The sequence below is a fragment of the Panthera leo genome, chromosome A3 (genome assembly GCF_018350215.1).
Source record: "Panthera leo isolate Ple1 chromosome A3, P.leo_Ple1_pat1.1, whole genome shotgun sequence".
Classification (NCBI taxonomy): Eukaryota; Metazoa; Chordata; class Mammalia; order Carnivora; family Felidae; genus Panthera; species Panthera leo.
In genome coordinates, this window is record NC_056681.1 from 138337260 (window position 1) to 138359389 (window position 22130).

Consider the following 22130-nt stretch of genomic DNA (forward strand, 5'->3'; position numbering starts at 1 on the left):
ACCTAATGACACCATTCCTTCTATCCACAGAACGCATTCTGTAGAGCTCGTTGGCTGTAAACATGGATATGGTTAATTCCTGAATTGATTTAGCAAATATTTATTGAGAATTTATCAAGACTCTGGGATACTATTGAACAAGGGAAAGAATATTGGAAAGTATCTATGACCTTTATTCGTAGAAAGCACATATTGTAGTTGGGGTAGGACCAGCTAAAATGCACATATAGAAAGAATTTTTAAACAACTACTCCAGAATTTTCTGTGGATTTCAGAAGTTCATCCTTGAAATATCTTCAGATCTTACTTGTGCTATTCAATTCATCACACATTTTCTTCCTTAAAAAGAAATTTCCGCTGGAAATTCCCATTACCAACTGGAAAGGGCATTTCATAGGGCTGGAATCACTGTCAGCCGAAGGACGCAATTCAGGGTGTTGCATTGGGGTTTCTTTGTCACCATGACGTGATTATAAACTTCAGGCAGATTTTCATACTTGTAAGGCTATGCATGGTTCTGTGACCATGAAAATGTTGAATCATAGTGAGACACAGAGAGCTTATCAGTCAAGGACAAACATTTATAGACTAGGATTTGCACAACCAGCAAAGCGACTATTGTTCTTAACAGTCAAGAAGATCCAGGGGCGCCTGGGTGGCTCAGTCTGTTAAGCGGCCGACTTTGGCTCAGGTCATGATCTCACAGTTCGTGCGTGAGCTCGAGCCCCGCGTCGAGCTCTGTGCTGACAGCTCGGAGCCTGGAGCCTGCTTCGGATTCTGTGTCTCCCTCTCTCTGTGCTCCTCCCCTGCTTGTGCTCTCTCTCTCTCTCTCAAAAATAAATAAAACACTAAAAAAATATATCTTTTTTTTAAAACTCCACAGTTGCACCTGTGCTTCCTGGCCACACCTCATGGTGGGTACCCGTCTTCACCATTGTTTGCACACTGTTCTGGAGTCAGAACTCTGTCCTCCTTAGGTCATCGAGAACGCAGTGCACACTATCTCCAGCAAAAGACATTCCGAGTCGCAGAACTTTCCAAACCTTTACTCACATGGAACAAAATCTCAACTGTGCAGAATTTGTGGCTGAGAATTACACTGAATGAGGTCGGGTGGGCGACCCGAGCAGGACTATCTGAAGAATTCAAATTCCTCCTAACTCACCTGGTTTCAAATGATCTTGTGGGGAACTTAAAGTCATTCAGGAAGACATACATGTCCCTTTGCTTGTAGTACACTCAAGCACGCTAGAAATGATTGCCCTGAGAACACTGAGCCGAAGTCATATCCACCTCTCTGAAATGTTTTCTCATTTTTTAAAGGTGGCACTGATCAAATTATTCTGTTTCAGCCACAAGGATACACCCTCTTCTATGGGTTACCCAGAAAGACTTTAGAAATTCTAGGATGTTTCCAACGGAAGCAGGTGACACGTTTAAGCTTTTGCTCTGTCGACCTCTCTGCTCGGAATCGTGTCTCTGTCCCCTCATGTTCTCAGCAACACCAGATGATGGATTTCTCTGACCCTTCTGACTGTCATGCCCTGATTCCTCTCTGCTCTCTTTCCAGCTGGCATTTTCTTCTCTCCCAGTATTTGGCTATGCATATGTGTTTAGACATCCATAATCTCTTTGGTTCTCTAAATGCTTGTAGAGTCAGGACTGTGTTTGGTGGCACTCGTGGCTCCAGAAGCCACGCTCGTCTCTGACACGCGGGAGGAGCACACGCCTGTTTTCTCCGTGACGAGCACGTGAATGGGCGGCAGAGCCTCCCACGACTGTCCCGTAATGGCGGCAGCGACAGTCAGCATCGTATGAATCTTCAAAATGCTTATGGGCCCACCCGTCATGACCACCCACTAGGTGCCAGTCACGTGGCCCACGCTTCAGAGGGCATGTCTAAACTGTTCTGTGTCTGAGTTTAGGAGAGAGCTGGAAGAAACGCCTTCCTTTTCCACTCTCTCTTCCATCACTTCCACCTGAATTAATCCCCAGTGTTAATTAATTTGGGGGGTGTATGCTGCCCTCTCTCAATCATCTCTGCCTAGAATTAGATGGGGACTCTCAGGACAGACGGATTATCTGCCGCCTCTCTTCCCACTTGCTCTTCAACAGGCTTTTCCCCGAGGAAGAGACCCCGTGGCGCTGGGGGTAGCACACCTGTGCTTCTGCGACATCGTGGCCCGACAGCAGCGGGACGGAGGCGGGGTCCGTGCTGTGAGCTTCGCAGCTGCGCGCTTGTGTGGCTCAACAGCGACTCACAGGAAGCACACCCCCGGATGTGTTCAGTTACCTGGCAGTGGGGTTTCGGCAGGACTATCTCAGCACCAGTGAGAGCAATAGAAGGAAATAGGGAAATGTTTCTCTTCTGGTTCCCGGGAACTGGTGAAGGGGGATGTCCTCGTATCTCTTGACTTAGGAGCAAATGTGGAGAAAACCGCTCCCCAAAGATCTCTCTTCTGGAGTTACGGATGGTCTTCGTCCAGTGGGGAGCATGCTGTGTCCACTCGGAGGTTCCGGTCCCAGGAGGTTCGATGCCCTAGTGACTGAGGGCAGCATTGGCTCAGGACACCTACTCAGCGATAAAACATCATCACGTGTAGACCGGTCAGTCTCCTGTCTGTCCACGGCTGCCACAGGACGCCAGCCCATCCTACTGCCTAGAGACCGGGGGTCCACGGACCTTTACGGTCTCTGAGCCAGACCAGACCAGAATGGATGAGTCATTGACTTTCTGTCCTCAGGGTCATAACCATAACTGGAAAGTTGGGAGAAATACCAGTTTTTAAAGTTTCAGGAAATTAAGAAGGAAATTGTATAGCTAGAACTTCAGGATCAAGACGCCTGGCATAGCGACATCTGTCATCTGTCCTGCACGTACTCTCTCACGTTCAAAACCAAAAGAGACTCCAAAAAGGGACAAAAGGGAGATCTCTCACGTCGTGTATCTGGTAAGGGCGGGGAGTTACTGCGTAGCCTGCTAATCTCCTTTGAGATGGAGAGGAAGCTGAATGTGTTTTAAACAATGGGAATTAGGAGGCTTCTAAGCCTAGAAGAATTTAGAAATGATTGGATTTGTTGCTGACATTCACTAATTATATTGACTCATCAAAATCATTGTAGGAAATTTCCCTGAGTGCCGAAATCAATCTATCAACACATTTTTAATCCGCATCGTGTGCCTCACATGGAGTCTGTTGTTGTCAGCGCTGAGGTCACAGACCCCCTCTTCTCTGCGGGGTTTCACTAAAGAAAGCGACCAGGCACCTACCTTCCGTGACAGTCAAATAAGTTACTAAGCTTTTAGGATACATCGTTCTAAATCATGGCACTGCTTTGTCAGTTCTAAATTGTGCTCAAATCAAAAAAATCAAACCACACAAAGCTTTTCTCCCCGCCCGCCCCCCCCCAAAGCTGCCTTTTATTGATTTATTCAAGAAATGCTTGTGGAGTGGCCCCAGGTTGTGAGCACTCTGGAGGCAGATGGTCAGGAGCCCAGTGGCCGTGGAACAGTGACCGGTTTGGGGAGGGCATCAGTACCGGTGCACTCACGTGCAGAGTCAGGTGGGCACGGGCACTTGCAGGACTTTCCCCACAGGGCCAGCCTGAGCCGGGCTCTGTGGCTAAGCAGTGCATTCGGGGAAGGTGTGGGACAGGGCAAGGCCCCGTGGCATCTCGGGGAACAAGCCCACAGTGCGGCTTGGCGGGGGCAGGAAGTGTGGACAGGAGCCAGGCGGCAAGGAGGGCGCACTCAGGCACCGTCCAGCAGGGAGAGGGACACGCGACCGTGGTAGCACGTGGGCAGGCTGACTCTGTGGGGGACGGAACAGAGAGAAGTGCCCAAGAGGAGCCACAGACAAGGACACCAACCTGGGGCCAGATCACGAGTGCCTCCTGGGATAAGAAACTTCCAGCACAAAACCTCTAAGACTGTTTCAGGGGGAGGGAGGAGGTCATGGGCAGAACTGGAAAAGGCCAGAATATGTTTGGATTTCAAAGAACACAGGTAATGAAATTATAGGGACCAAGAACAACCAGTGTGAGATACGTACAGAAATACACATACTACATACACAGCCTATTTGCATACAAATGTATGTAATTGTTTCTATAATTATTATTACACATTATTATTATGTATACAACACATTATTATTAATGTGTAAATACAGTACATTTGTATACATGTGTTTAAGTCTAGATATACATAGACGCATTGTGATTCTTCTGATCCTTCCTGGTATCTTAGGATGGATGAGTATCTGTGCTTAAATAATGCTGTTTCTGATGACTTTTTTTCCTTCTGAACATCTATCCTAGTAGAAATCACTCCAGTCTTGGAAACTGCTCTTAATGAAGGTCATATGGTGTGCAAGACACTGGGGTAAGGGTGTGCATTCGTTTCCTTACTTAAGCCACACGCAGAATGCTAGAAGTAAGGTACCTTCATATCTTAGGTTAGGCCAGTGAGGTGTGGCTGAGATTAAGCAATTTTCCGGGTGACATAAGCGTGGAAACCATTGCAGGGAGGGGGGCGGGTCCACTTGGACTTGGGAGCCTGTGTTCCCAAGCTGGTGGGCAGTTAGGATCACAGAGCCTTCTGATTCCCCATTTGGGACAAATGCCACAGGTCATTACTCCAGGCTCGTCCCTCCAGGGTTGAGGACACCGAGTGCCCAGAGGAAAGCTATCTGCCCAGCACGCTGACATTGTCGTGTCAGACCTGCAGCCACACGCCAGGTGTCTGCCTCCCTGACCTGCTGTTTTATCACGACAGTCTTCAATATGGACAATAATTAGATGTGGAGGCATGGCTAACACACTGCAAGCATTAAAGCTTTCACAAAGCTAAGGAAGAAGCACATTCAAATGTTGTTTTATACAAACAGGGTCCCCTTAGAAGCTATGCATAAGTCACATCTTTGTATATGGACTTGTTGGCTGTCCCTTCACCTGGGGATCATTTGGTAGTGCCCAGGGTTTTTAGACTTTAAGTTCCTTTGCTTTTTCCTTGTCACCAATAAATTTAGGATTTATTAGTAAAATATCAGAAACTCTGCAGCTGAGCTGGGAGCTTTGGATCCATAGGACTTGAGGGGTGTGTGAACAAGTCTGCAATTACTTGGGATATTGTAGTTGTGTGTGTGTGTGTGTGTGTGTGTGTGTGTGTATGTGTGTGTGCCCCTGCGTCCCTTGTTTATAAGTGCATTTTTTCTGAGGAGCTAATTCACAGTTTTCATCAAATTTTAAGGACATGTGCCCTAAATGATGGGCGACAGTAAGATATGGGCATTTTCAGGCCAGTGAAGAGCTGCCGAGGGAATAATACAAGTTTTGATAGTTGGTGGTTTTGACAAACAAGTTGACTTTTAATTAGACTGAAAGGAAATGTAGAGGTAACTGGGAAAAGTGGTCTCCCTGGCCATTTATAAGCAGCCCAAGAGTTTCCAGGCTGAGGAGAGTGACAGCCCAGCCCACCCAGCCCCATGGTGTGCCTGGGCACTTAGAGGTGCCCATGTTCACACTCACCTGTTATGGCGTCCATGCCCGTACTGTTACTGCCACTTCCTGTGTGGCCATGAGCCTTTGCTCACAGGGTTGCTCCGTCCAACTTGGAAGGCTTCGATTATTAGATTTTTCCTTTCATGGGTGCACGCTGCTACCCTGTGATGGTTAATTTTTTGTGTCAACCTCACTGGGCTAAGGGATACGCAGTGAGCTGGAAAAGCAGGATTCCTGGGGGTGTCCTCGAGGTGCTCTCCAGAAGAGCTTAACATTTGGATCCATAGACGTGTAAAGGAGATCACGCTCACAGTGGGGTGGGCATCAGCCGACCAACCTACTAAGGGCAGGGGTATAACAAAAGGCACAGAAAGAGCAAATATGCCCTCTTGCTTGAGCTGGCCTGTCTACCTTCTCTTGCACTGGGACGTCAGCTCCTCTGTTTCTCAGGTACTCAGATTCGGGTGGGAAATCTCATCACTGGCTGCCCTGGATCTCAGGGCTTTGAGTTTAGACTGTAACCACACCACTCACGTTCTTGGTTCTCCAGCTTGAAGATGGTAGACCGTGGGACTTATTTGTATCCATAATTACATGAGCCACCTGCTGTGATAAATCTCCTATCATTTATCTATCTATCAGCCTGTTGGTTCTGTTTCTGGAGAACACAGAATATACACTAACACACACCTATAACTATTTGTCCTGGTCCCTTTCCCAGGGTGAGGTAGATATGTCTAATGATGTATAAGAGCCACCTCATAAGAGCCACCATTGCCCCCTGTGTCCACCCTCCTCTAAGCTCCTTTCCTCAGCATCTTGCCTTGACCCTCAAACTCCACTCTCTCTGATCTCTGGTACCTAATCAGAGATGAAGACAGACACCAGAGGTGAGCTCTGACCAGCTCAAAGTAGGGGGACGGGGCTTCCCCTTCTCCTCTTACTACACTGTCCTTTAAAAAATTTTAAAAAGCAGTAACTTCTTTGGTGCTTATATCCCACTGATGCCACAATAGACAATCACCTTGAAAAAATCATCTTTTTTTTTTCACATGCTATATCTAAACCATGGCTTCCCCCCATGCCTCAAATGTCCGGTTACTTTTATGAACAAAAATATAACATTTTCTATTGGTCCATAATAGATTTTATTATTTAAGATTCATGGCCTTCTGTGATGGGCCTCCAGGGACATCTGCAGAAAATGTTCTAGAAAACAGTTCACATGCCAGATGGTGTGGTCTGGTGGTGCCTTCCTTCTGCCACAAACATGGCTACTTTTTATTTCTTATATCTGTGTGTGATCAAATTATTGCTTTATTTTCCACTGGCCCCCATTTCTACCATTTGACACTTCACAGTCGGCTGTGGTGTAGGGATAGAGCAGACATTGGGAAAACTGTAGAAAACAATGTTCCTCACTCTTTTGATGTTACTGTGGTTCCAATTACCTTCTAGGAATGCGCATTCCCCAGATTTCCCTTGTTGCCCTGATGTCTACCTCCTGCCTCCATTACGATTTCTTCTGTCTTCTGCCTCCTTCAGTTGTCAATATGCTTGAGAAGCCACATCAGGACCACAGACAGAGAGCAGGAGTTGGGCTTATCCTGGTCACTTGACCCCACCCGGGGCCCACAGTCCTGCCCAGGACCATTGGGGGACCTGGCGGCTCACGATACTAATGTTCTTAGTCAATGATATTTTTATAGGACACTAGGTGATACAATGACTTTAATATCTATCATGAGCCAGAATAACAGAAAGATATCGCCCTCTTCAAATATTCTCGTTTTATAACAGAAACATGAGGTTTTATAGGAACTTGGAAATGCTGGTCTTTACTTAAATTTGATATCCTGTGTGTACTGTAGTCATAACGTATTACTCAACCATTTTTTTCCCCAAGAAGCATACAAATTAATATTTCCTTTAATTTTAAGTGAAATATTATTCTCATGTGTTTTTCTTCATCACTTTGTTACAAAGAGACCAAAGGACATTTAATAAAAAACAAGAAGAAAAACGACTGTGGGGTTATTCACTACTCTGTTCATGAGAAACAGAATAGTTTTCACGTGCAGATGAATCCGTTAAATAATCATTTTTACGGCCATTAAAAGTAATTTACAAATGCACAAATTGATAACATGCAGTTCTCAGTCACAGCACATATCATTTATTTCACCTATAAAATCTTACTGCCTTTCTAATTAACCATGCTCATAAAAGGTTATCAATAGGAAAGCCCCAGCCTCACACTCACGTGACATCAAAAGTGACCTGATTGATTAAAAATATCGTCTCCTTTGTCTACTTTCCACGGTTCTTCCTTTCTGGGTGTGCCCATGCACACAGGTAGTCTCGACCCCCTTTGTGGGCTTGTGTGTGTCTGTCTGTTCTCTGTGTTTTCCGAGGAGAGAAAAGATTCCAGAAGGAAACGTAGGTAAGAGAAAATGTGCATTCTTTGTGCCTTATATGTCTGAACAGTCTTCGCCTAGAAACAAGCCGCTGTATTTGGTTGTTAAAACTACACTGCTCTGCAGCTACCATGATGATGTGTCTCGAAATTCAAAATATTTCCGCAGGTAAACTATCAGAATTGCAAAGTCAAGTTAGCAAGATTACTAGTTATAGGGTCATAGATGCTCAAATTGATCAAATTCCTATATGGAAACAGTACACAGTAGAAAATTCTGCTGATGAAAGCATCAAAACACGTCACATATTTAAAACAAACCTAAGCCTCTACACTGAAAATGATGCACCAGTATTGAGAGAAATTTAAAAGATCAAGTAGACGGAGAAACATACCATGCTCGAGGCTTGGAAAAATCAGCATTTACATTAATTTCAACTTGTCTCACGCTGATCTGTTGAGACAAAGTTTTAGCAGGGTCTGGTTTGTTTGTTTGTTTGTTTGTTTTTTTGGAGTATTAAAAAACTGCTGCTAAAATCCATTTGGAAATACAACCGGCTGGGGCAATCTTGAAAGAACAAACACATAACCGGGGGATGTAAGCACCAGATAGAAAGATCTATCATACAGCTACAGTAATTAAGGCAGAATGGTGGGATACGTAAATAAGCCAGCAGAACAAAATGGAGTACAGAATCCCCTCCACCCACAAAAGTGACCTGACTGATTAAAAAATATATTACTTAATGTAGTGGACGAATAAGACACTTTTTGGTTAGTTGCTGTAGGTCAATTGGATACATACGTGGAAAAATTAATTTTAACTCCTACCTTACCAGTTCACAAAAATAAATTTTTATACATGCAGCACGAAAAGTGAAATATTAAAAATAAATTTTAGAAGCACCTGGGTGGCTCACTTGGTTGAGGGTCCGACTTTGGCTCAGGTCATGATCTCACAGGTCATGAGTTCGAGCTCCACATTGGGCTCTCTGCTGTCAGCACAGAGCCTGCTTCAGATCCTCTGTCCCCACCACTATTTCTGCCCCTCCCCTGCTTGTGCTCTCTCTCTCAAAAATAAGTAAAACATTTAAAATACATAAATAGGTAAATAAATAAATAAATTTTCAGGTGAAAATGCTGGATCATCTTTATGAGCAGGAGTAAGCAAAGATTGCTTAAAGAGACAAAAACTATAAACAACATAGTGGTGTATTGACTATAACAAGATCGAGCACTTTTATCAAAATATATCATTGAAAATGTGAAAACACAAACCACATAGAGAAGGAGAATAGATACATCTATCCAGCAAAAGGCTCACACCAAGAGCATGTAATGAACTTGAACTAATCAGTAACAACAAAAAAGCCAATTGAAAAATGGGGAAGCCACTTAAATGGACACTTCACAAAACCATATCGAACAGCCAATGAATATATAAAAAGATGCTCAGCTTCATTCATCATCATGAATGCAAACTAACTTTACAATCGAGTACCGTCAGAAGAGGTAAAATGAAGAAAGCCTTTCTAAGCCAAGTCATGTCGAACACCAGAACCACCAGAGCTCCATACATTTCTGGCAAAAGCGTGACTCGGTACAACTTTGGAAAACAATCGGGCAGTTGTACAAAAACATCGTGAACGGGGCTACCCAGAATGGCTACACACTGGAAAAAGAGCACCTGTGCGACGGGTCCATAAATTGTGGTGTTGCACAACAGAGTTCTGAGGTGATGGTGACAGGGCATCCCAGACTTTGTGCAACAACTCAGGAAATGGGTCAAGATGATGGTTACCTTGGGGGCAGACACAGGAGACGCAGGAGTTATACTTTGATTCTTGAGTAAGGGTTGATAAATACAGGTGAGTTATGTTTGAGAAAATTCATTGCACCATATGCTATAAAATTATGATTTTGTATTTTACTAATGGATGTTGTATACTTCAGTAACACAAACCCCCAAATCATGTCCCTTCATGTAAAACAATGCAACTTGATGGAATTGATGATTCTTCTAAACCTTTAATTTCAAAAGCTGATCTTTGTGTCTGAGAGGGCTTAAGCATTCTTGACTTTGCACGGTAACCTTCCTCCCGTTAGCTGGTCTGGCTCAGCAACATTAATTCAGATTCCTAGAGAGTCTTCAATATAAAATTCACAAAAACTCTTTTTTTATATACTCTACGTTCAAGGTCTCAATAAATTTTGGCATGCCTTATTCTGTGATGAGAAGTGTTTTCATGTAAAATCTTTGATCAAGATCATCTCTCAGGGTGGAATGCATATCATGGGCTATATTTATGTAAGCTTGGTTATACTTGGGTCTTTCTAGACTGTCTCCGTGAATATCAATTGAAGAAGAAGTTGATCTCTATTTTGGGAAGTGTCGCTAATAAGAATGTGAGGAAATGTGAATATTTTCTAGTAAAAATTTCCCCTACCCATGGGGGAGAATATATTTTTGAGTTATGGCCAAAAGCTGAACCTGCTGTTTCTACCTGTTACTTTCTCCAACGTCACAGGAAGGCACCGGAGAGGAGGCGCCACCCCTCCCCCCACTCCTTGGTTGTCACTTGTCTTCCACAAGGACGACCGGCCAAGGAGTCTAGTGGGGCTTGCAGTGTGGCCCGCCCTTGCAGAGCCCCGTGCCCCGGTGTGGGGCTGCCCCTGCTCCAGGTGATGGATGAACAAAACAGAAAGGTATGATGAGGGCTCGCCAGATCTTATCGCCTTTTAGCCAGACTTCTCCAAAATCTTTCCTCCTCAATCTCTGTTTCTCTGTCGAAACCAGTGATTCCAAGACTTTTAGAATAATGTAAATCCCTCAACCCTAAATTTTTAAGAGATTAAGTGGTCTTAGTCCAGAATAGCCTTATTATCTGTGAATATGTCATTCAGACTGTACATTAAACAAGTGAGAGCAAGCACACCGATGTGGTCTGTTGCCCATTCAGCAACGTGATTTAATGGCTGAAACTCAGATCCTTTTTTTAAAGAATTATTTTGTCCTTGTTTCTCCAGTACAGTGGCTCTCTTACCTGCCCCTCCCACTTCTCCCCACTCCACACACACAGGTGCACACACACTCACGTGCACACTCTCACGCCTTGCCATACCTGTATACAGTTGGCATTTCTCACAGTCTGCTTGGCTGTAATGTGTTCTATGAATTTCTGAAAGGTCCTCAGACTCGACTCAGCCGCGAGTGTGCGCACGCCCTGGAGAAAGTAACCCGTCGCACGGGGCTGAGGCAAAGCCACCGATAGCCTCTTGTTCTTGGCATGGATGTTGTTTTAATGCCGTGCAATTATGTGAACTTGAAGCTGTACTTGGGTCTGAGAATTGTCCTTGAGTGTGTGTTCTGCAATAAATTATTTAAGTGAGATGTGGAGGAACTAATTAGTTAATAACCATAATTGGGATTAGAGAGTAATTTTGATCTTTAAAAGATGCTTAAAAGGATAAATATTCAGTTGTCTCATCTTGCTATTAAAAAGAAGCAAAGCTCCTTAAATGACTTCACGTAATGGAAAGCATGGGTGGGTTAAACACTACCCTCTGTGTGAGGTGACAAGCCATCGTCAAAGCCCCGTTGAAGGCAGGCCACGGGGGCGAGCCGCGCGCCTGTGCGCTGCCCTGAGGACATCCACTATTATTGTTTATGTTTTCTGTTGCTCGGAAAATGTACACTGTGCACAACAAAAGATTAAATCATGCTGAACAAAGAACACGCTTCCAGCCCCCAGGAGGAGACTTAAATTTTAGATGCTGAGTGACACAGTGAGGGATTTGCAGAGTGGGTGTGGGGCATCCTGAGTGCAGTGAATTAGGGAGGGGCTCAAGCTTTATTAGCAGAAGAAAGGCCAGCAACGTGGAAGAAGGCTGTGTGTGAAAAAGAAAACACAGTTCAGCTTTCTGAGAAGAAAACCAGGCAGCAAGAGCAGGAAAAACCCAGTGAAAGAGCTACCAGGCAGAAGACTGGCCCCACCGTGTGTGCAGTCACGCCCAGGCCTTCCGAAGCCCCCAGGCCCATTTCTGGGGAAGCCTTGACCCGTCCTGTGGCTGTTCCCTATGTGGGGCTTGTGCCACCTTCCCCATCAGTGGTTTATAGGATTTTCTAGCCATTTGATCACCATGTAGCTTTGCTTGTATTTAGGTCTGTGTGACTCCTAGAACCACAGTGACTTATTTGTCCTGTAGCAGCTGTTTGCACCCAGTAAGTGCCCAGTGAGTATTACCGTCAGCCTCATGACAGAGCTCGGGTTTCCCTCTTTGATTCCCGAAGGAAACAAAAGCGTTCTAGGTTTTGGGTGTCTGATTCAGCAGTCTGTGGCCCACACCTCAGGGCTGCGATGATATGGGTGTATGAGATACAGTGGGGGCAGGGAAACTGGACCAAATGTACAAAGGTTTTAATTCAGGACACTTCAAAATTATACCCATAAAATGAGGACACAAGCCAGGCCTAATTCCGGAAATTCTGGAGATGATCAATGATGTTCACCTGTGATGATACACAGAGGCCCTTCAATGACCCAAATCTCACATTTGCTTTCTTACTCTTTTTTATTACCAAAGTCTTACTTCCCAGTGTGCTCTTTCCTCCAAAAAATCGCTCATCTGAAAGGAAGTCCAGGTTAACACAGAGGCGAAAAGTTTCTGGGCACAAGTCGATTCTGAGTATCTGCAGGAGGATGGGAGTCCCCACTCATCAATGGCATGGCTTTGTTATCTGTCGCCTTCCTTATCCTGTCTGTCTGCCTTTTCCTCTCAAGTACTCCCCCTGCTTAACACAAGCTCCACTATTTATCTACTCAGGGAAACTTCTTCACACGTGGCCTCCAAGACAAAGCCCAGCCCCTTAGCTTGGCAGACACGAGCACTGTCTCCCTGGGTTCCAGTCCACTGCGTGTGGGTTTGAACCCACATGTCCCTGAGATGTTCCCCACTCCTCAAGCTTCCAACACCCTCTAACTCTACTAACACTCTTCCCCTCCAGAGGAGGTAATTCTGTGACTTCTGCAAGCAAACAGAATGGGTGTCACAGTTAGCAAAGTCTACAGGAGTTCAGAGGAAGGGTGGTGTTTGATAAACCCTAGATATAAAAAAAGATTTGAGCTGAATACACTTCAAAAAAACCTGTATTATCTCATTTGATTATTAGTCAGTGGGTTTCCTTTAATTTCCCTTTTTGAAGTTCTATCAAAATATCAAAGCATTAATGAAAGATATTGTTAACGATCTATAATTCATTACCTCAACACCGTTGATTTTCTTTTCTTTTAATCTTCAATTATAGCAATACCTACATTTACACAGATTTAATGATAGTACACATACAATTTTATTTTGTTTCATTATTTTTACACCATTATGTTTATTTTTCCTCCCATAGTATAATACTAATATTTGTTCTATACCGTACAGTTTATTTGCCACATATTTGTAGCCATTCTTTTATTGCTGGATACTTAAATCGTTTCTAAAATTTCATATATAACTGATGGTAACAGAACATCTTTGGGCATCAGAGCATTTTAATTTGTTTTGATTATTTTCTTAATGTAAATGTGTCTATTTAAATGTAAATAAGAATTTTAGGTCAAATAATGAGTACAGTCAATGCCCGAAAATGGGACTATTAAACAGGCTTCTTTACACTGAACACTTTCCTTAGCAAATTTCAATATACATGACATTTGCCCCGGAAGCTTGCTTAAAAATACACGTTCTCTGAGTTTTACATGGAGATCTGCTGATACTGGATGACTGAGATTTCTGAATTTTAAACATCACCTCAGGTGATTCTGATATAGGTACTTCAGTTATCGAATATAATGTCAGAGACAAATAGATACAAAGGAGTAAGGAGGGCATAGCTTTAGCCTGCCTCAACTGTCCACCTGAATTTTGTTCTGAACGCAATGCAGAAATTTAGGTTAGCACAACATCAAGAATAATCATGTTTTTAGCATTTTAAAAATATTCCTGGATGTTCCTATTGAGTGCATTTTCATCTTATGATAAGTTACTTAATTTAATGTTAACTTATTTAAAAAGAGAAGCTAAAACACTTGAAAGAAAGTAGTGGTGTTTAACAGACATTCCATATGTGAACAGACAGAAGATAATGGTAGTTGTAACAGTGGAATAGAAATATTTGCAGACACGGGACTGTTGTGAAGAACGCACCATGTAGACTTCAGTGCCATACGGAGCTTTTCCAGAGCTTCAGGGGGTCACACATTCCTTATGTCTCCTATTATGCTTATACAGCAACGTGCAAAACTTTATTACTGTTATGGTCAGAATGACAAGTCTGAGACTTTCTTTCCTTGAGCCATTTTCATCTCCCAACTTTTTCAGAAGAAAAAAAACACACACAACAATTTAACCAGCTAGGGTGGTGTACTTACTCTGGGTGGCAAAGAAGGTGGACCTTTGAAGGGGAGGTTTACAAAGAAAAGGAACCAGTCAGAAATAATAAAGTCTCCACGACCCTGGGTAATGGCTGAACTCCATCTGTGCGGAAGACTCCAGAGCACCCAGCACAAAACCTGGGGAGGCTTGCAGACTTGGTGAGTTCTAAAATGCCTCCCCCACTTTGCACACAGCTCGGCCCTTTGCAGAAATCTTATTGGCTTGAGATATGTGATCATAACCTCTGACTAAATCAATGGTTAAAAATTAAACTAAATTATTCTGTACACCTGAAACGAATGTAACACTGTCTATTAACTAACTGGAATTACAGTTAAAACGTTAAAAACATTAAACTAAACAGGAGCAGGGGAGACATCTACATAGGCAGGCTTAAAACAAAAGAAAACAAAACAAAACAGAAACATCCGTGACTGCACACTGAACCGAGAGGAAGGCAGACTCTAGAGTTTGCGTGCAGGTATTTTAACTGCCTAATAGAACAATATAAACAATCTTTCCCCAATGGCAAAAAAGCCACAGCCCTCTGAAAAAAAAGAAAGAAACAGAATCCACAGTTGCTTCACCGTATTATCTGCAATGTTCTATTTTCAACGAAAAATTATTAGGCATAAAAATAAAAAAAGAGAGTCTTGCCCAAACTAAGGAAATGTTACCCTAAAGTGGACCTTCGTGTTGGATTTTGTCATCAATAATGTAAAAGTCGTTATTATAAATATGTTCAAATAATTGAAGACAAATGTGATCAAATAATTGAGTGAAAATATACCATGAATGAGTGAACAGATAGGAAATTGCAGTGGAGAAATGAAACTTATGCCAAAGAACCAGGTGGAGGTTGCAGACCTGAAACGTTCAATTCACATAACAAAAATTCACTAAGTGGCTTTACTGGAAGCTTGGAGACGGCAGAAAAATCAGCTTAAAGAAGACAGACCAATAAACATTATCCAAGTTAGAGAGCGCCGAGAGAGAAGATTGAATAAACATGAAGAGACCCAACGAGAATGTCATCACATTGTGTAATCGGAGCTCCAAAGGGAGATCAAGAGAGTACAGATCACACACAAAATAATTGGAGTCATAATGTCCAAAAACTTCCCAGATTTGATAAAAACATTGATTTATAAATTTATAAACTCAAAGAGCCCCAAGTAAGACACACACAAAGACAAATGCATCCAGAGATTATATTCAAACCTCTAAAAACCCAAAGACAAAGCAAAACTCTTGAAGCCAATGACGGCAATTCATATATGAAAATACAATGATACAATTAACAGTTGGCTTCTCATTCAGAACAATGAAATCCATAGAAATTGGAACACATTCAAGTACTGGAAGGAAAAAAAAATGTCTTCTCTATCTAATGAAAGTATTCTATAAAAACAAAGGCAGAACGAGGACATTTTTGATAAACAGACATTGATAGATCTGCACTACAAACGATACTAAAGGAAGTCTTTCAGGCTGAAGGTGCCTGACAACATAGAAAACTTCAGGTCCATGGAAAGAGTAAGAACACAACAAATGATACATATGTGGGTAGATATGTAAGATCACATTTCTTTGATCTTAAAATGCAATATTGTTCTATTCTATTCTATATATGTCTCTTTAGTTCTCTTGATTTTATTAAAGTTATGTGACTGCAAAATTTATACAACTGTACTTTGTATTATAATGCAATTATAATGTATACTGTTGTAATAATATGATAACAAAACAACAAAGCTGTGATAGAAAATGGGTATATACGGGCATAAAGTTTTACATTAAATTGGATGAATATTTTAAATATGTGCTAAACATATTTTTAAGCTGTTTTCCACTTAAAACAAATACCAGACTCATCAAGTTTCAGCTGGATACTTGAAAGTCTTATCACCAACCCATTAACTGCTCAGAATATCTAAGATGACATGGGATTATCGGAGGCATGATCACCTTTTATGAGAACCTTATCATCAAGCAGCCAAATGGTGATCGTTCATAGGCAGTTGGAAAGACGCAGGATGTGTATCTACCTTACAGAGAGCATGAGAGAGAAGGCAGGTCCTTCTAGGTGTGTGAACTGGGCACCCTGTACACTGGGTGGATGTTTGTTATGTGACTAAGGGGGACCATGCATAGGTCTCCCACGTTCACCCCTTTATTGCCTTATCAGTGCTACTCCCAAGCTTCTGAATGAGCTGCCTCCTGGGACACAGGGCCAGCTTCGAAGTCACCCCCAGATGATCCCAGGACACAGGCCAGCTTTGAAGTCTCCCCCAGATGATCCCAGGACATAGGGCCAGCTTCAAAGTCTCCCCCAGATGATCCCAGAACACAGACCAGCTTTGAAGTCTCCCCCAGATGATCCGAGGACATAGGGCCAGCTTCGAAGTCTCCCCCAGATGATCCCAGGACACAGCCCAGCTTCGAAGTCTCCCCCAGATGATCCCAGGATGCAGGGCCAGCTTCGAAGTCTCCCCCAAATGATCCCAGGACACAGGCCAGCTTCGAAGTCTCCCCCAGATGATCCCAGAACACAGACCAGCTTCGAAGTCTCCCCCAGATGATCCCAGGATGCAGGGCCAGCTTCGAAGTCTCCCCCAAATGATCCCAGGACACGGGCCAGATTCAAAGTCTCCCCCAGATGATCCTGTTGATTGAGACAGACACCCAGGTGCCCGATATCCCTCTCGTCAGTATTCTCACCTGGGAAAAACAACTGATTTGGAAGATGATGAAGATGACGGGAAAGTTCTAGGGTCATGGTGAGTTGGGAAGGGGATCATTTGTTAATTAGATAGAAATTCCAAGAAGTCCCCAAAGGAGAACGGGACCTGTGGGGAAATACCGTAGAACCGTGTCTCCTAGGGGCTCTTGGGATCACTGATGTGGTTTGTTTCATGTTCTCCAAGAGTGGGAATTAATCCCTTGAGGCTGCTGTGCCAGGCTCCCACTGCTTCTCCGTGCCCTTCTAGAAACAGGTGCAGGAATCCTGTGTGGTCTACTTCAGGAATAGGTTGGGCCCGTTAAGTGTTCTACCATCACCTCAAATCAGAGTTCCAAGGCCTGTAGATGTGTACTTGTTCATTCGACAAACTTACTGGATGCTTTCCATCGTCCTGGTTCTAAGCTTTTGTGGGGGTTACACTGAGATCTTTTCTTCCAGGATCCAAGAGGAGAACATCTGTATACAGCAGTGCACAGTAACTGCTGCATGAGTACTTTGTACGAGTTGAGCACTTTATAAATGGTGACCTTAGTTGGGACTATGCTCTGAGCACACAGAGAGCAGAGGAAATGTGCTTTGGGCTAGAATGATCAGGAAAGCCTTCCTTGAGAAAGCAAAACCTGAACTGAGTCTTAAGACACAGAATTTACTCAGACAGGAATGGAGTAGCTCTCCAGTTTGAAGTAGTGACCTAAGTCATGGCTCCAAGGTAGAGATGCCCCAGGGAGCGTGAGGAAGCCTGGCTGAGCAGGAGGATGGGGGAGGGGTGGGGTGTTCCAGGAAAGTAGACACAAAGCAGAAGAAATGCAACCAGACTGTGCAGAACCAAGACTTTGCCCTGAACGAAATGACGGATGTCAGATGTGGAAAGCGATGGTTTTAGGAATATGATCTGGAAACGCTGTGGACAGAGGATGGGAGTTAGATACAGAAGTAGAGAAATAATCCAGGCCCTCCGCCTGAATAGAGAAGAAGAAGTAGAAATGGGGGGATAGGGAGAGATCTGAAGATTCTTTTCTTTTTAAATTATTAGTACGTTTGAGTGGTAGGTTGAATTGGTGGCTGGGGCAGAGAGGGCAAAAGAATAGGGGCCCTGTCCCTGGCCCGAAGCCAGGGGCCTGGGTGAATGAGAGAACCACAGAGGCAAAGGAGAAAATGGGCCAGAGGAACTGCGGTTGACTGTGGCGTAGTCAGAGGGCTAGGTGGTAGCCTCCCGGAAGTTGAAACCTGAAATACGCAACCGGAAATTATAGTAGGGAAGGAATGTGAGTGATCTAGGAAAAGATACCAGCAACTTATCTTTTGGGTGATCAATACAGGAATTATACCAAAAGCCCAAGAGTAGCCGAGGTCCCTGAGAAGGAACTCCTTCAAAGAAGACGGCTCATCAAGTACCGTGACATCTGCAAGACTGTGCTGAGCAAGTTAAACTTGTGTTTGACCTCTCTTCTTGCCACCCACCCAGGGTTTAGCTGCTGCATTGATTGCAGTAAGGACATCAATAGCAGCCGTGGGTGCCAGATCAAATGGACTCTCATTTATTTATGGCTTTCTCTGAGCATCTGGAAATTCCACACGACTGGCCCTAGATGTAAGTTTCCGTTCTTCCTGATTTATTGTTGCTCAACTAATTGATACGTCATCCTTGCGATGCAGAGGCTATCAAAGCAACAATTATTTATTGATTTCTGACCACATGCCAAGCACTGTGCTAGGCACTGGGAATACAAAATAAATAAGTCATGGTGCATGCTCATAGCTGATCAGGGGGAAGTCCACACAGGCGGTCCATTACAAAAGTATATAACGAGTCCTCTAAGAGAGAAATAATCAATAATAGAGCTATCATGGAGCTATAGGTCAATAAATTGCCATGGAAGCGTAGATGATGGGAAGGAAAAGGATGTGACACTGGATCTGGGCCTTAACGACCGAACCAGAGTAACAGCAAAGCCTTCCGGGGAGGTGGAAACATGAACAAAGAGTACAAGGACATCAAATTATGGGCAATGTTGGCGTCTGTGTTTTCATTCCTGTGAAAAAATGCCCACGGCTGGTTCTTGGAGGAACAAATATCTTAAAGGATGTGTGTGCATCACGTGGTATGCGCGTGGCCACTTTTGAAACGAGGACAGCAGAAGTGTCACATGAGCCCTCCAAGCTGCCCCGGGGATCGATCGATCCAGCATTTCTAGAGTGATCTGTGTGCGTGCTAGCATTCAACTCACGCGTCAGTCCTCAAAGCCTTTCATCCGAAGTTCCTTTTGTGCGGATAAACATAAAGCAGTCCGAATGCGGGGAGGCGGTGGAAATCTGGGCCCACAGCGGGAGCCTCTCCTCCCCGCACGTTCTCCGGACACTGGAGCGCCTTTGTTACCCCAAAATGGAGGAACCTGAAAGCCAAGCATTGTGTGATTCAACAGAATTGAAATCGGATGGGGATAAGTGTGTTCATTGTGATCTCTTAATGGCAGAGTAAATGTTGAACCAGTTTTTGTGGCTCTTAATTTCTCGACTTGCCAAAATTTTCCAGTTCATTTCGCACAAGTAATTGAGGCTATTGAGCCCCGGTCCCTGTTTTTCTTCCCCCCGCTCCCCCGCCCCCAGCACTATGACTCCTTGAACACGAGATCAATCTGTCTTTCTCGACTTCACTGTGGCCACCCCTGCACAAGAGATGAAGGCAATTTGGGTGCTGCAGCTGTCAACCTATTGTTTGAACTCGTGGCCCACGTGGCTCTTTCAGGGACCCAGAGGAGACGGGGCTCCTGTCACAGCTAGCTGTGCAACTCCCGCCTTCACATCTGGCTGAATTCCTGCTCAATTTAAAGCAGCTGCAGTCATTCCCCTGTTCTAATGACTTTCCTTATTACCTGACAATCTATCTGAACTATCGACTCATTTCCGACCTGCCAGTTCTCTCGAAAGTTATGGAAATGGTCTGCAAAGTGCAGCTTCAGCACCTCCTCCCCCACACGCTGTCTGTGCATCAATAGATCCTATCATTGGCAAAGGAGAGAAGGCGACTGAGCGTGCCGCAGACCCCCAGGTGCTGGGTGAAGGGGGTGCCGCTGTCATTGGCTGACGTGACTGCGTCACGGCCGCACAGGGTAAGGTTAAGAGTATTTGTCGTTGGCCAGCTTGGCACCACGTTGCAAAGCGCACGGAGAACCGGCCTCGGTATTTTTTATGTGCCTTCCCTTCTGCTCGAGTTTCCCCAGCACCGCTCAGTTCACATTTTTGAAAGAGGTTATCAGTGCTTTGGAATTCTTTACTATCTCTTTCCTTCATTCAGAGAAATGAGGAGATTTCCCTTAGAGAATGTTGGGCTCAGGATTTACAGACAGCTCAGTCGAGCCGAGGACATGCTTTTACATAAACTCATTAGACCCCACCGAGCCTGGGCTGCTGTGGAAGGGGTGAAGCAGGAGAGAGAGAGGACCACCAGACTGAGGACAGGAGGCTCGGCACGCCTCACTCTCGGCCCCTCCTTCCTGTGGCAGGCTGCTACCATACCTCTGTCCTTACCTGGGAGAAAGCCTGAGGGTACCTTTCACCCTCCCACACCTGTCTTCTGAATAGAAGGAGGCAATATACGTGAAAGTGTTTTGAAAATGACAAGATGGATCTATTAGCTACATATCGTTGTAGTTATTGGCAATGCACTATTAAAGGCCTGCTCTTTGACTTCGGGGAGTGAGCCTGGTTAAGAGGAAAAGCAAGCGTAACACAAATAATGTGAGTACGATTAAGTTCTCCCCTCATAGAACCACTGAGGGGGCAGGAGGCGTTCAGTAAAAAGGGAAACAAACATTCAACGTCATATTTAGCTTCTTTTTGAGATCTGGGTTTTAAAATTTTGTCTTTACCTTGCTGTTAATGCAAGAAAACAGGAGCTGATTGTAAACATCAAAACAATAACAAACGCCCGTCTCTGGGAACCAGGTTCTAGTACAGCAGCTCCTGCTCCTAGACTCACATTGTTCTTGTTTTTTAACTTTTTTTGGTAACGTTTATGTATTTATTTTGAGAGAGGGAGCGCATGAAAACAAGGGAGGGACAGAGAAAGAGAGTCCCAAGCAGACTCTGTGCCGTCATCCCAGAGCCCGACACAGGGCTCAGTCCCACAAACCGCGAGATCATGACCAGAGCCAAAATCAAGAGTCAGACGCCCAACCTACTGAGCCTCCCACTTGCCTCGTAGACTTACATGGTTAATCAGAAAGCCCTGACGCCTTGGAATATTGGTCGCACTAAGAAGCTATGGGCAGCCTCTGTCCTCTATAAAGCAACTTACGAAGGTTGGTAAGAATCTGGGTCCTGCCGGCCCCAGCTTCACTGGCTGTACTGTGAACTGCCTCTGGGTGACCACGACGATTTACATCTTTCTTGGTATTTGTTATGTTGGATTGTGGTTGTGTCATTGTTTCTTCACAGGCCTACCTCATCAGCTGGCATTTACTTGAGGTCAAGAAAAACGTGTATTTTTTTTCAGTCCTCTACACAAAATGCCTAAGGCTGTATCTTGCATGGAACGGCACCTAATAAATCCTATAGAAAGAAGGAAGGGAGGAAGAAAAGAAACAGAAAGTGAAGAATTCAATATAAACAAGAGGAAGTCATGCATCAGGGAGCCAGGAGTAAAACAGAAGCATATTCAGGCCTCAAAGCGTTGGACAACCAGTTGGCTTATTTATGGAAAGTCCATAGTTGGCTGCACATTAGCTATCCAACCTCAAAATTGAATTTTGGCTGATTGATTGATTGATTGATCGATTGAAGTACAGTTGACAATGTTACATTAGTTTCAAGTGTACAAAAATTGATTTTGAACTTTTCAGTTTGAGATACCTTCAGACTTAAATGTCATAAAATTAGTACACTGTACAAATTAGGCTTATCCACTCCTGATTTTAGAAATAATGGGCCTGAATGTTTCAAAATGTGAGCTCACATCATCAGATTTTAGTTTACTTCTATGTATTACTGCAATTAAACATAAAGCTATCACCAAATATGCTTACTTTCCACAGTGAGTATTTT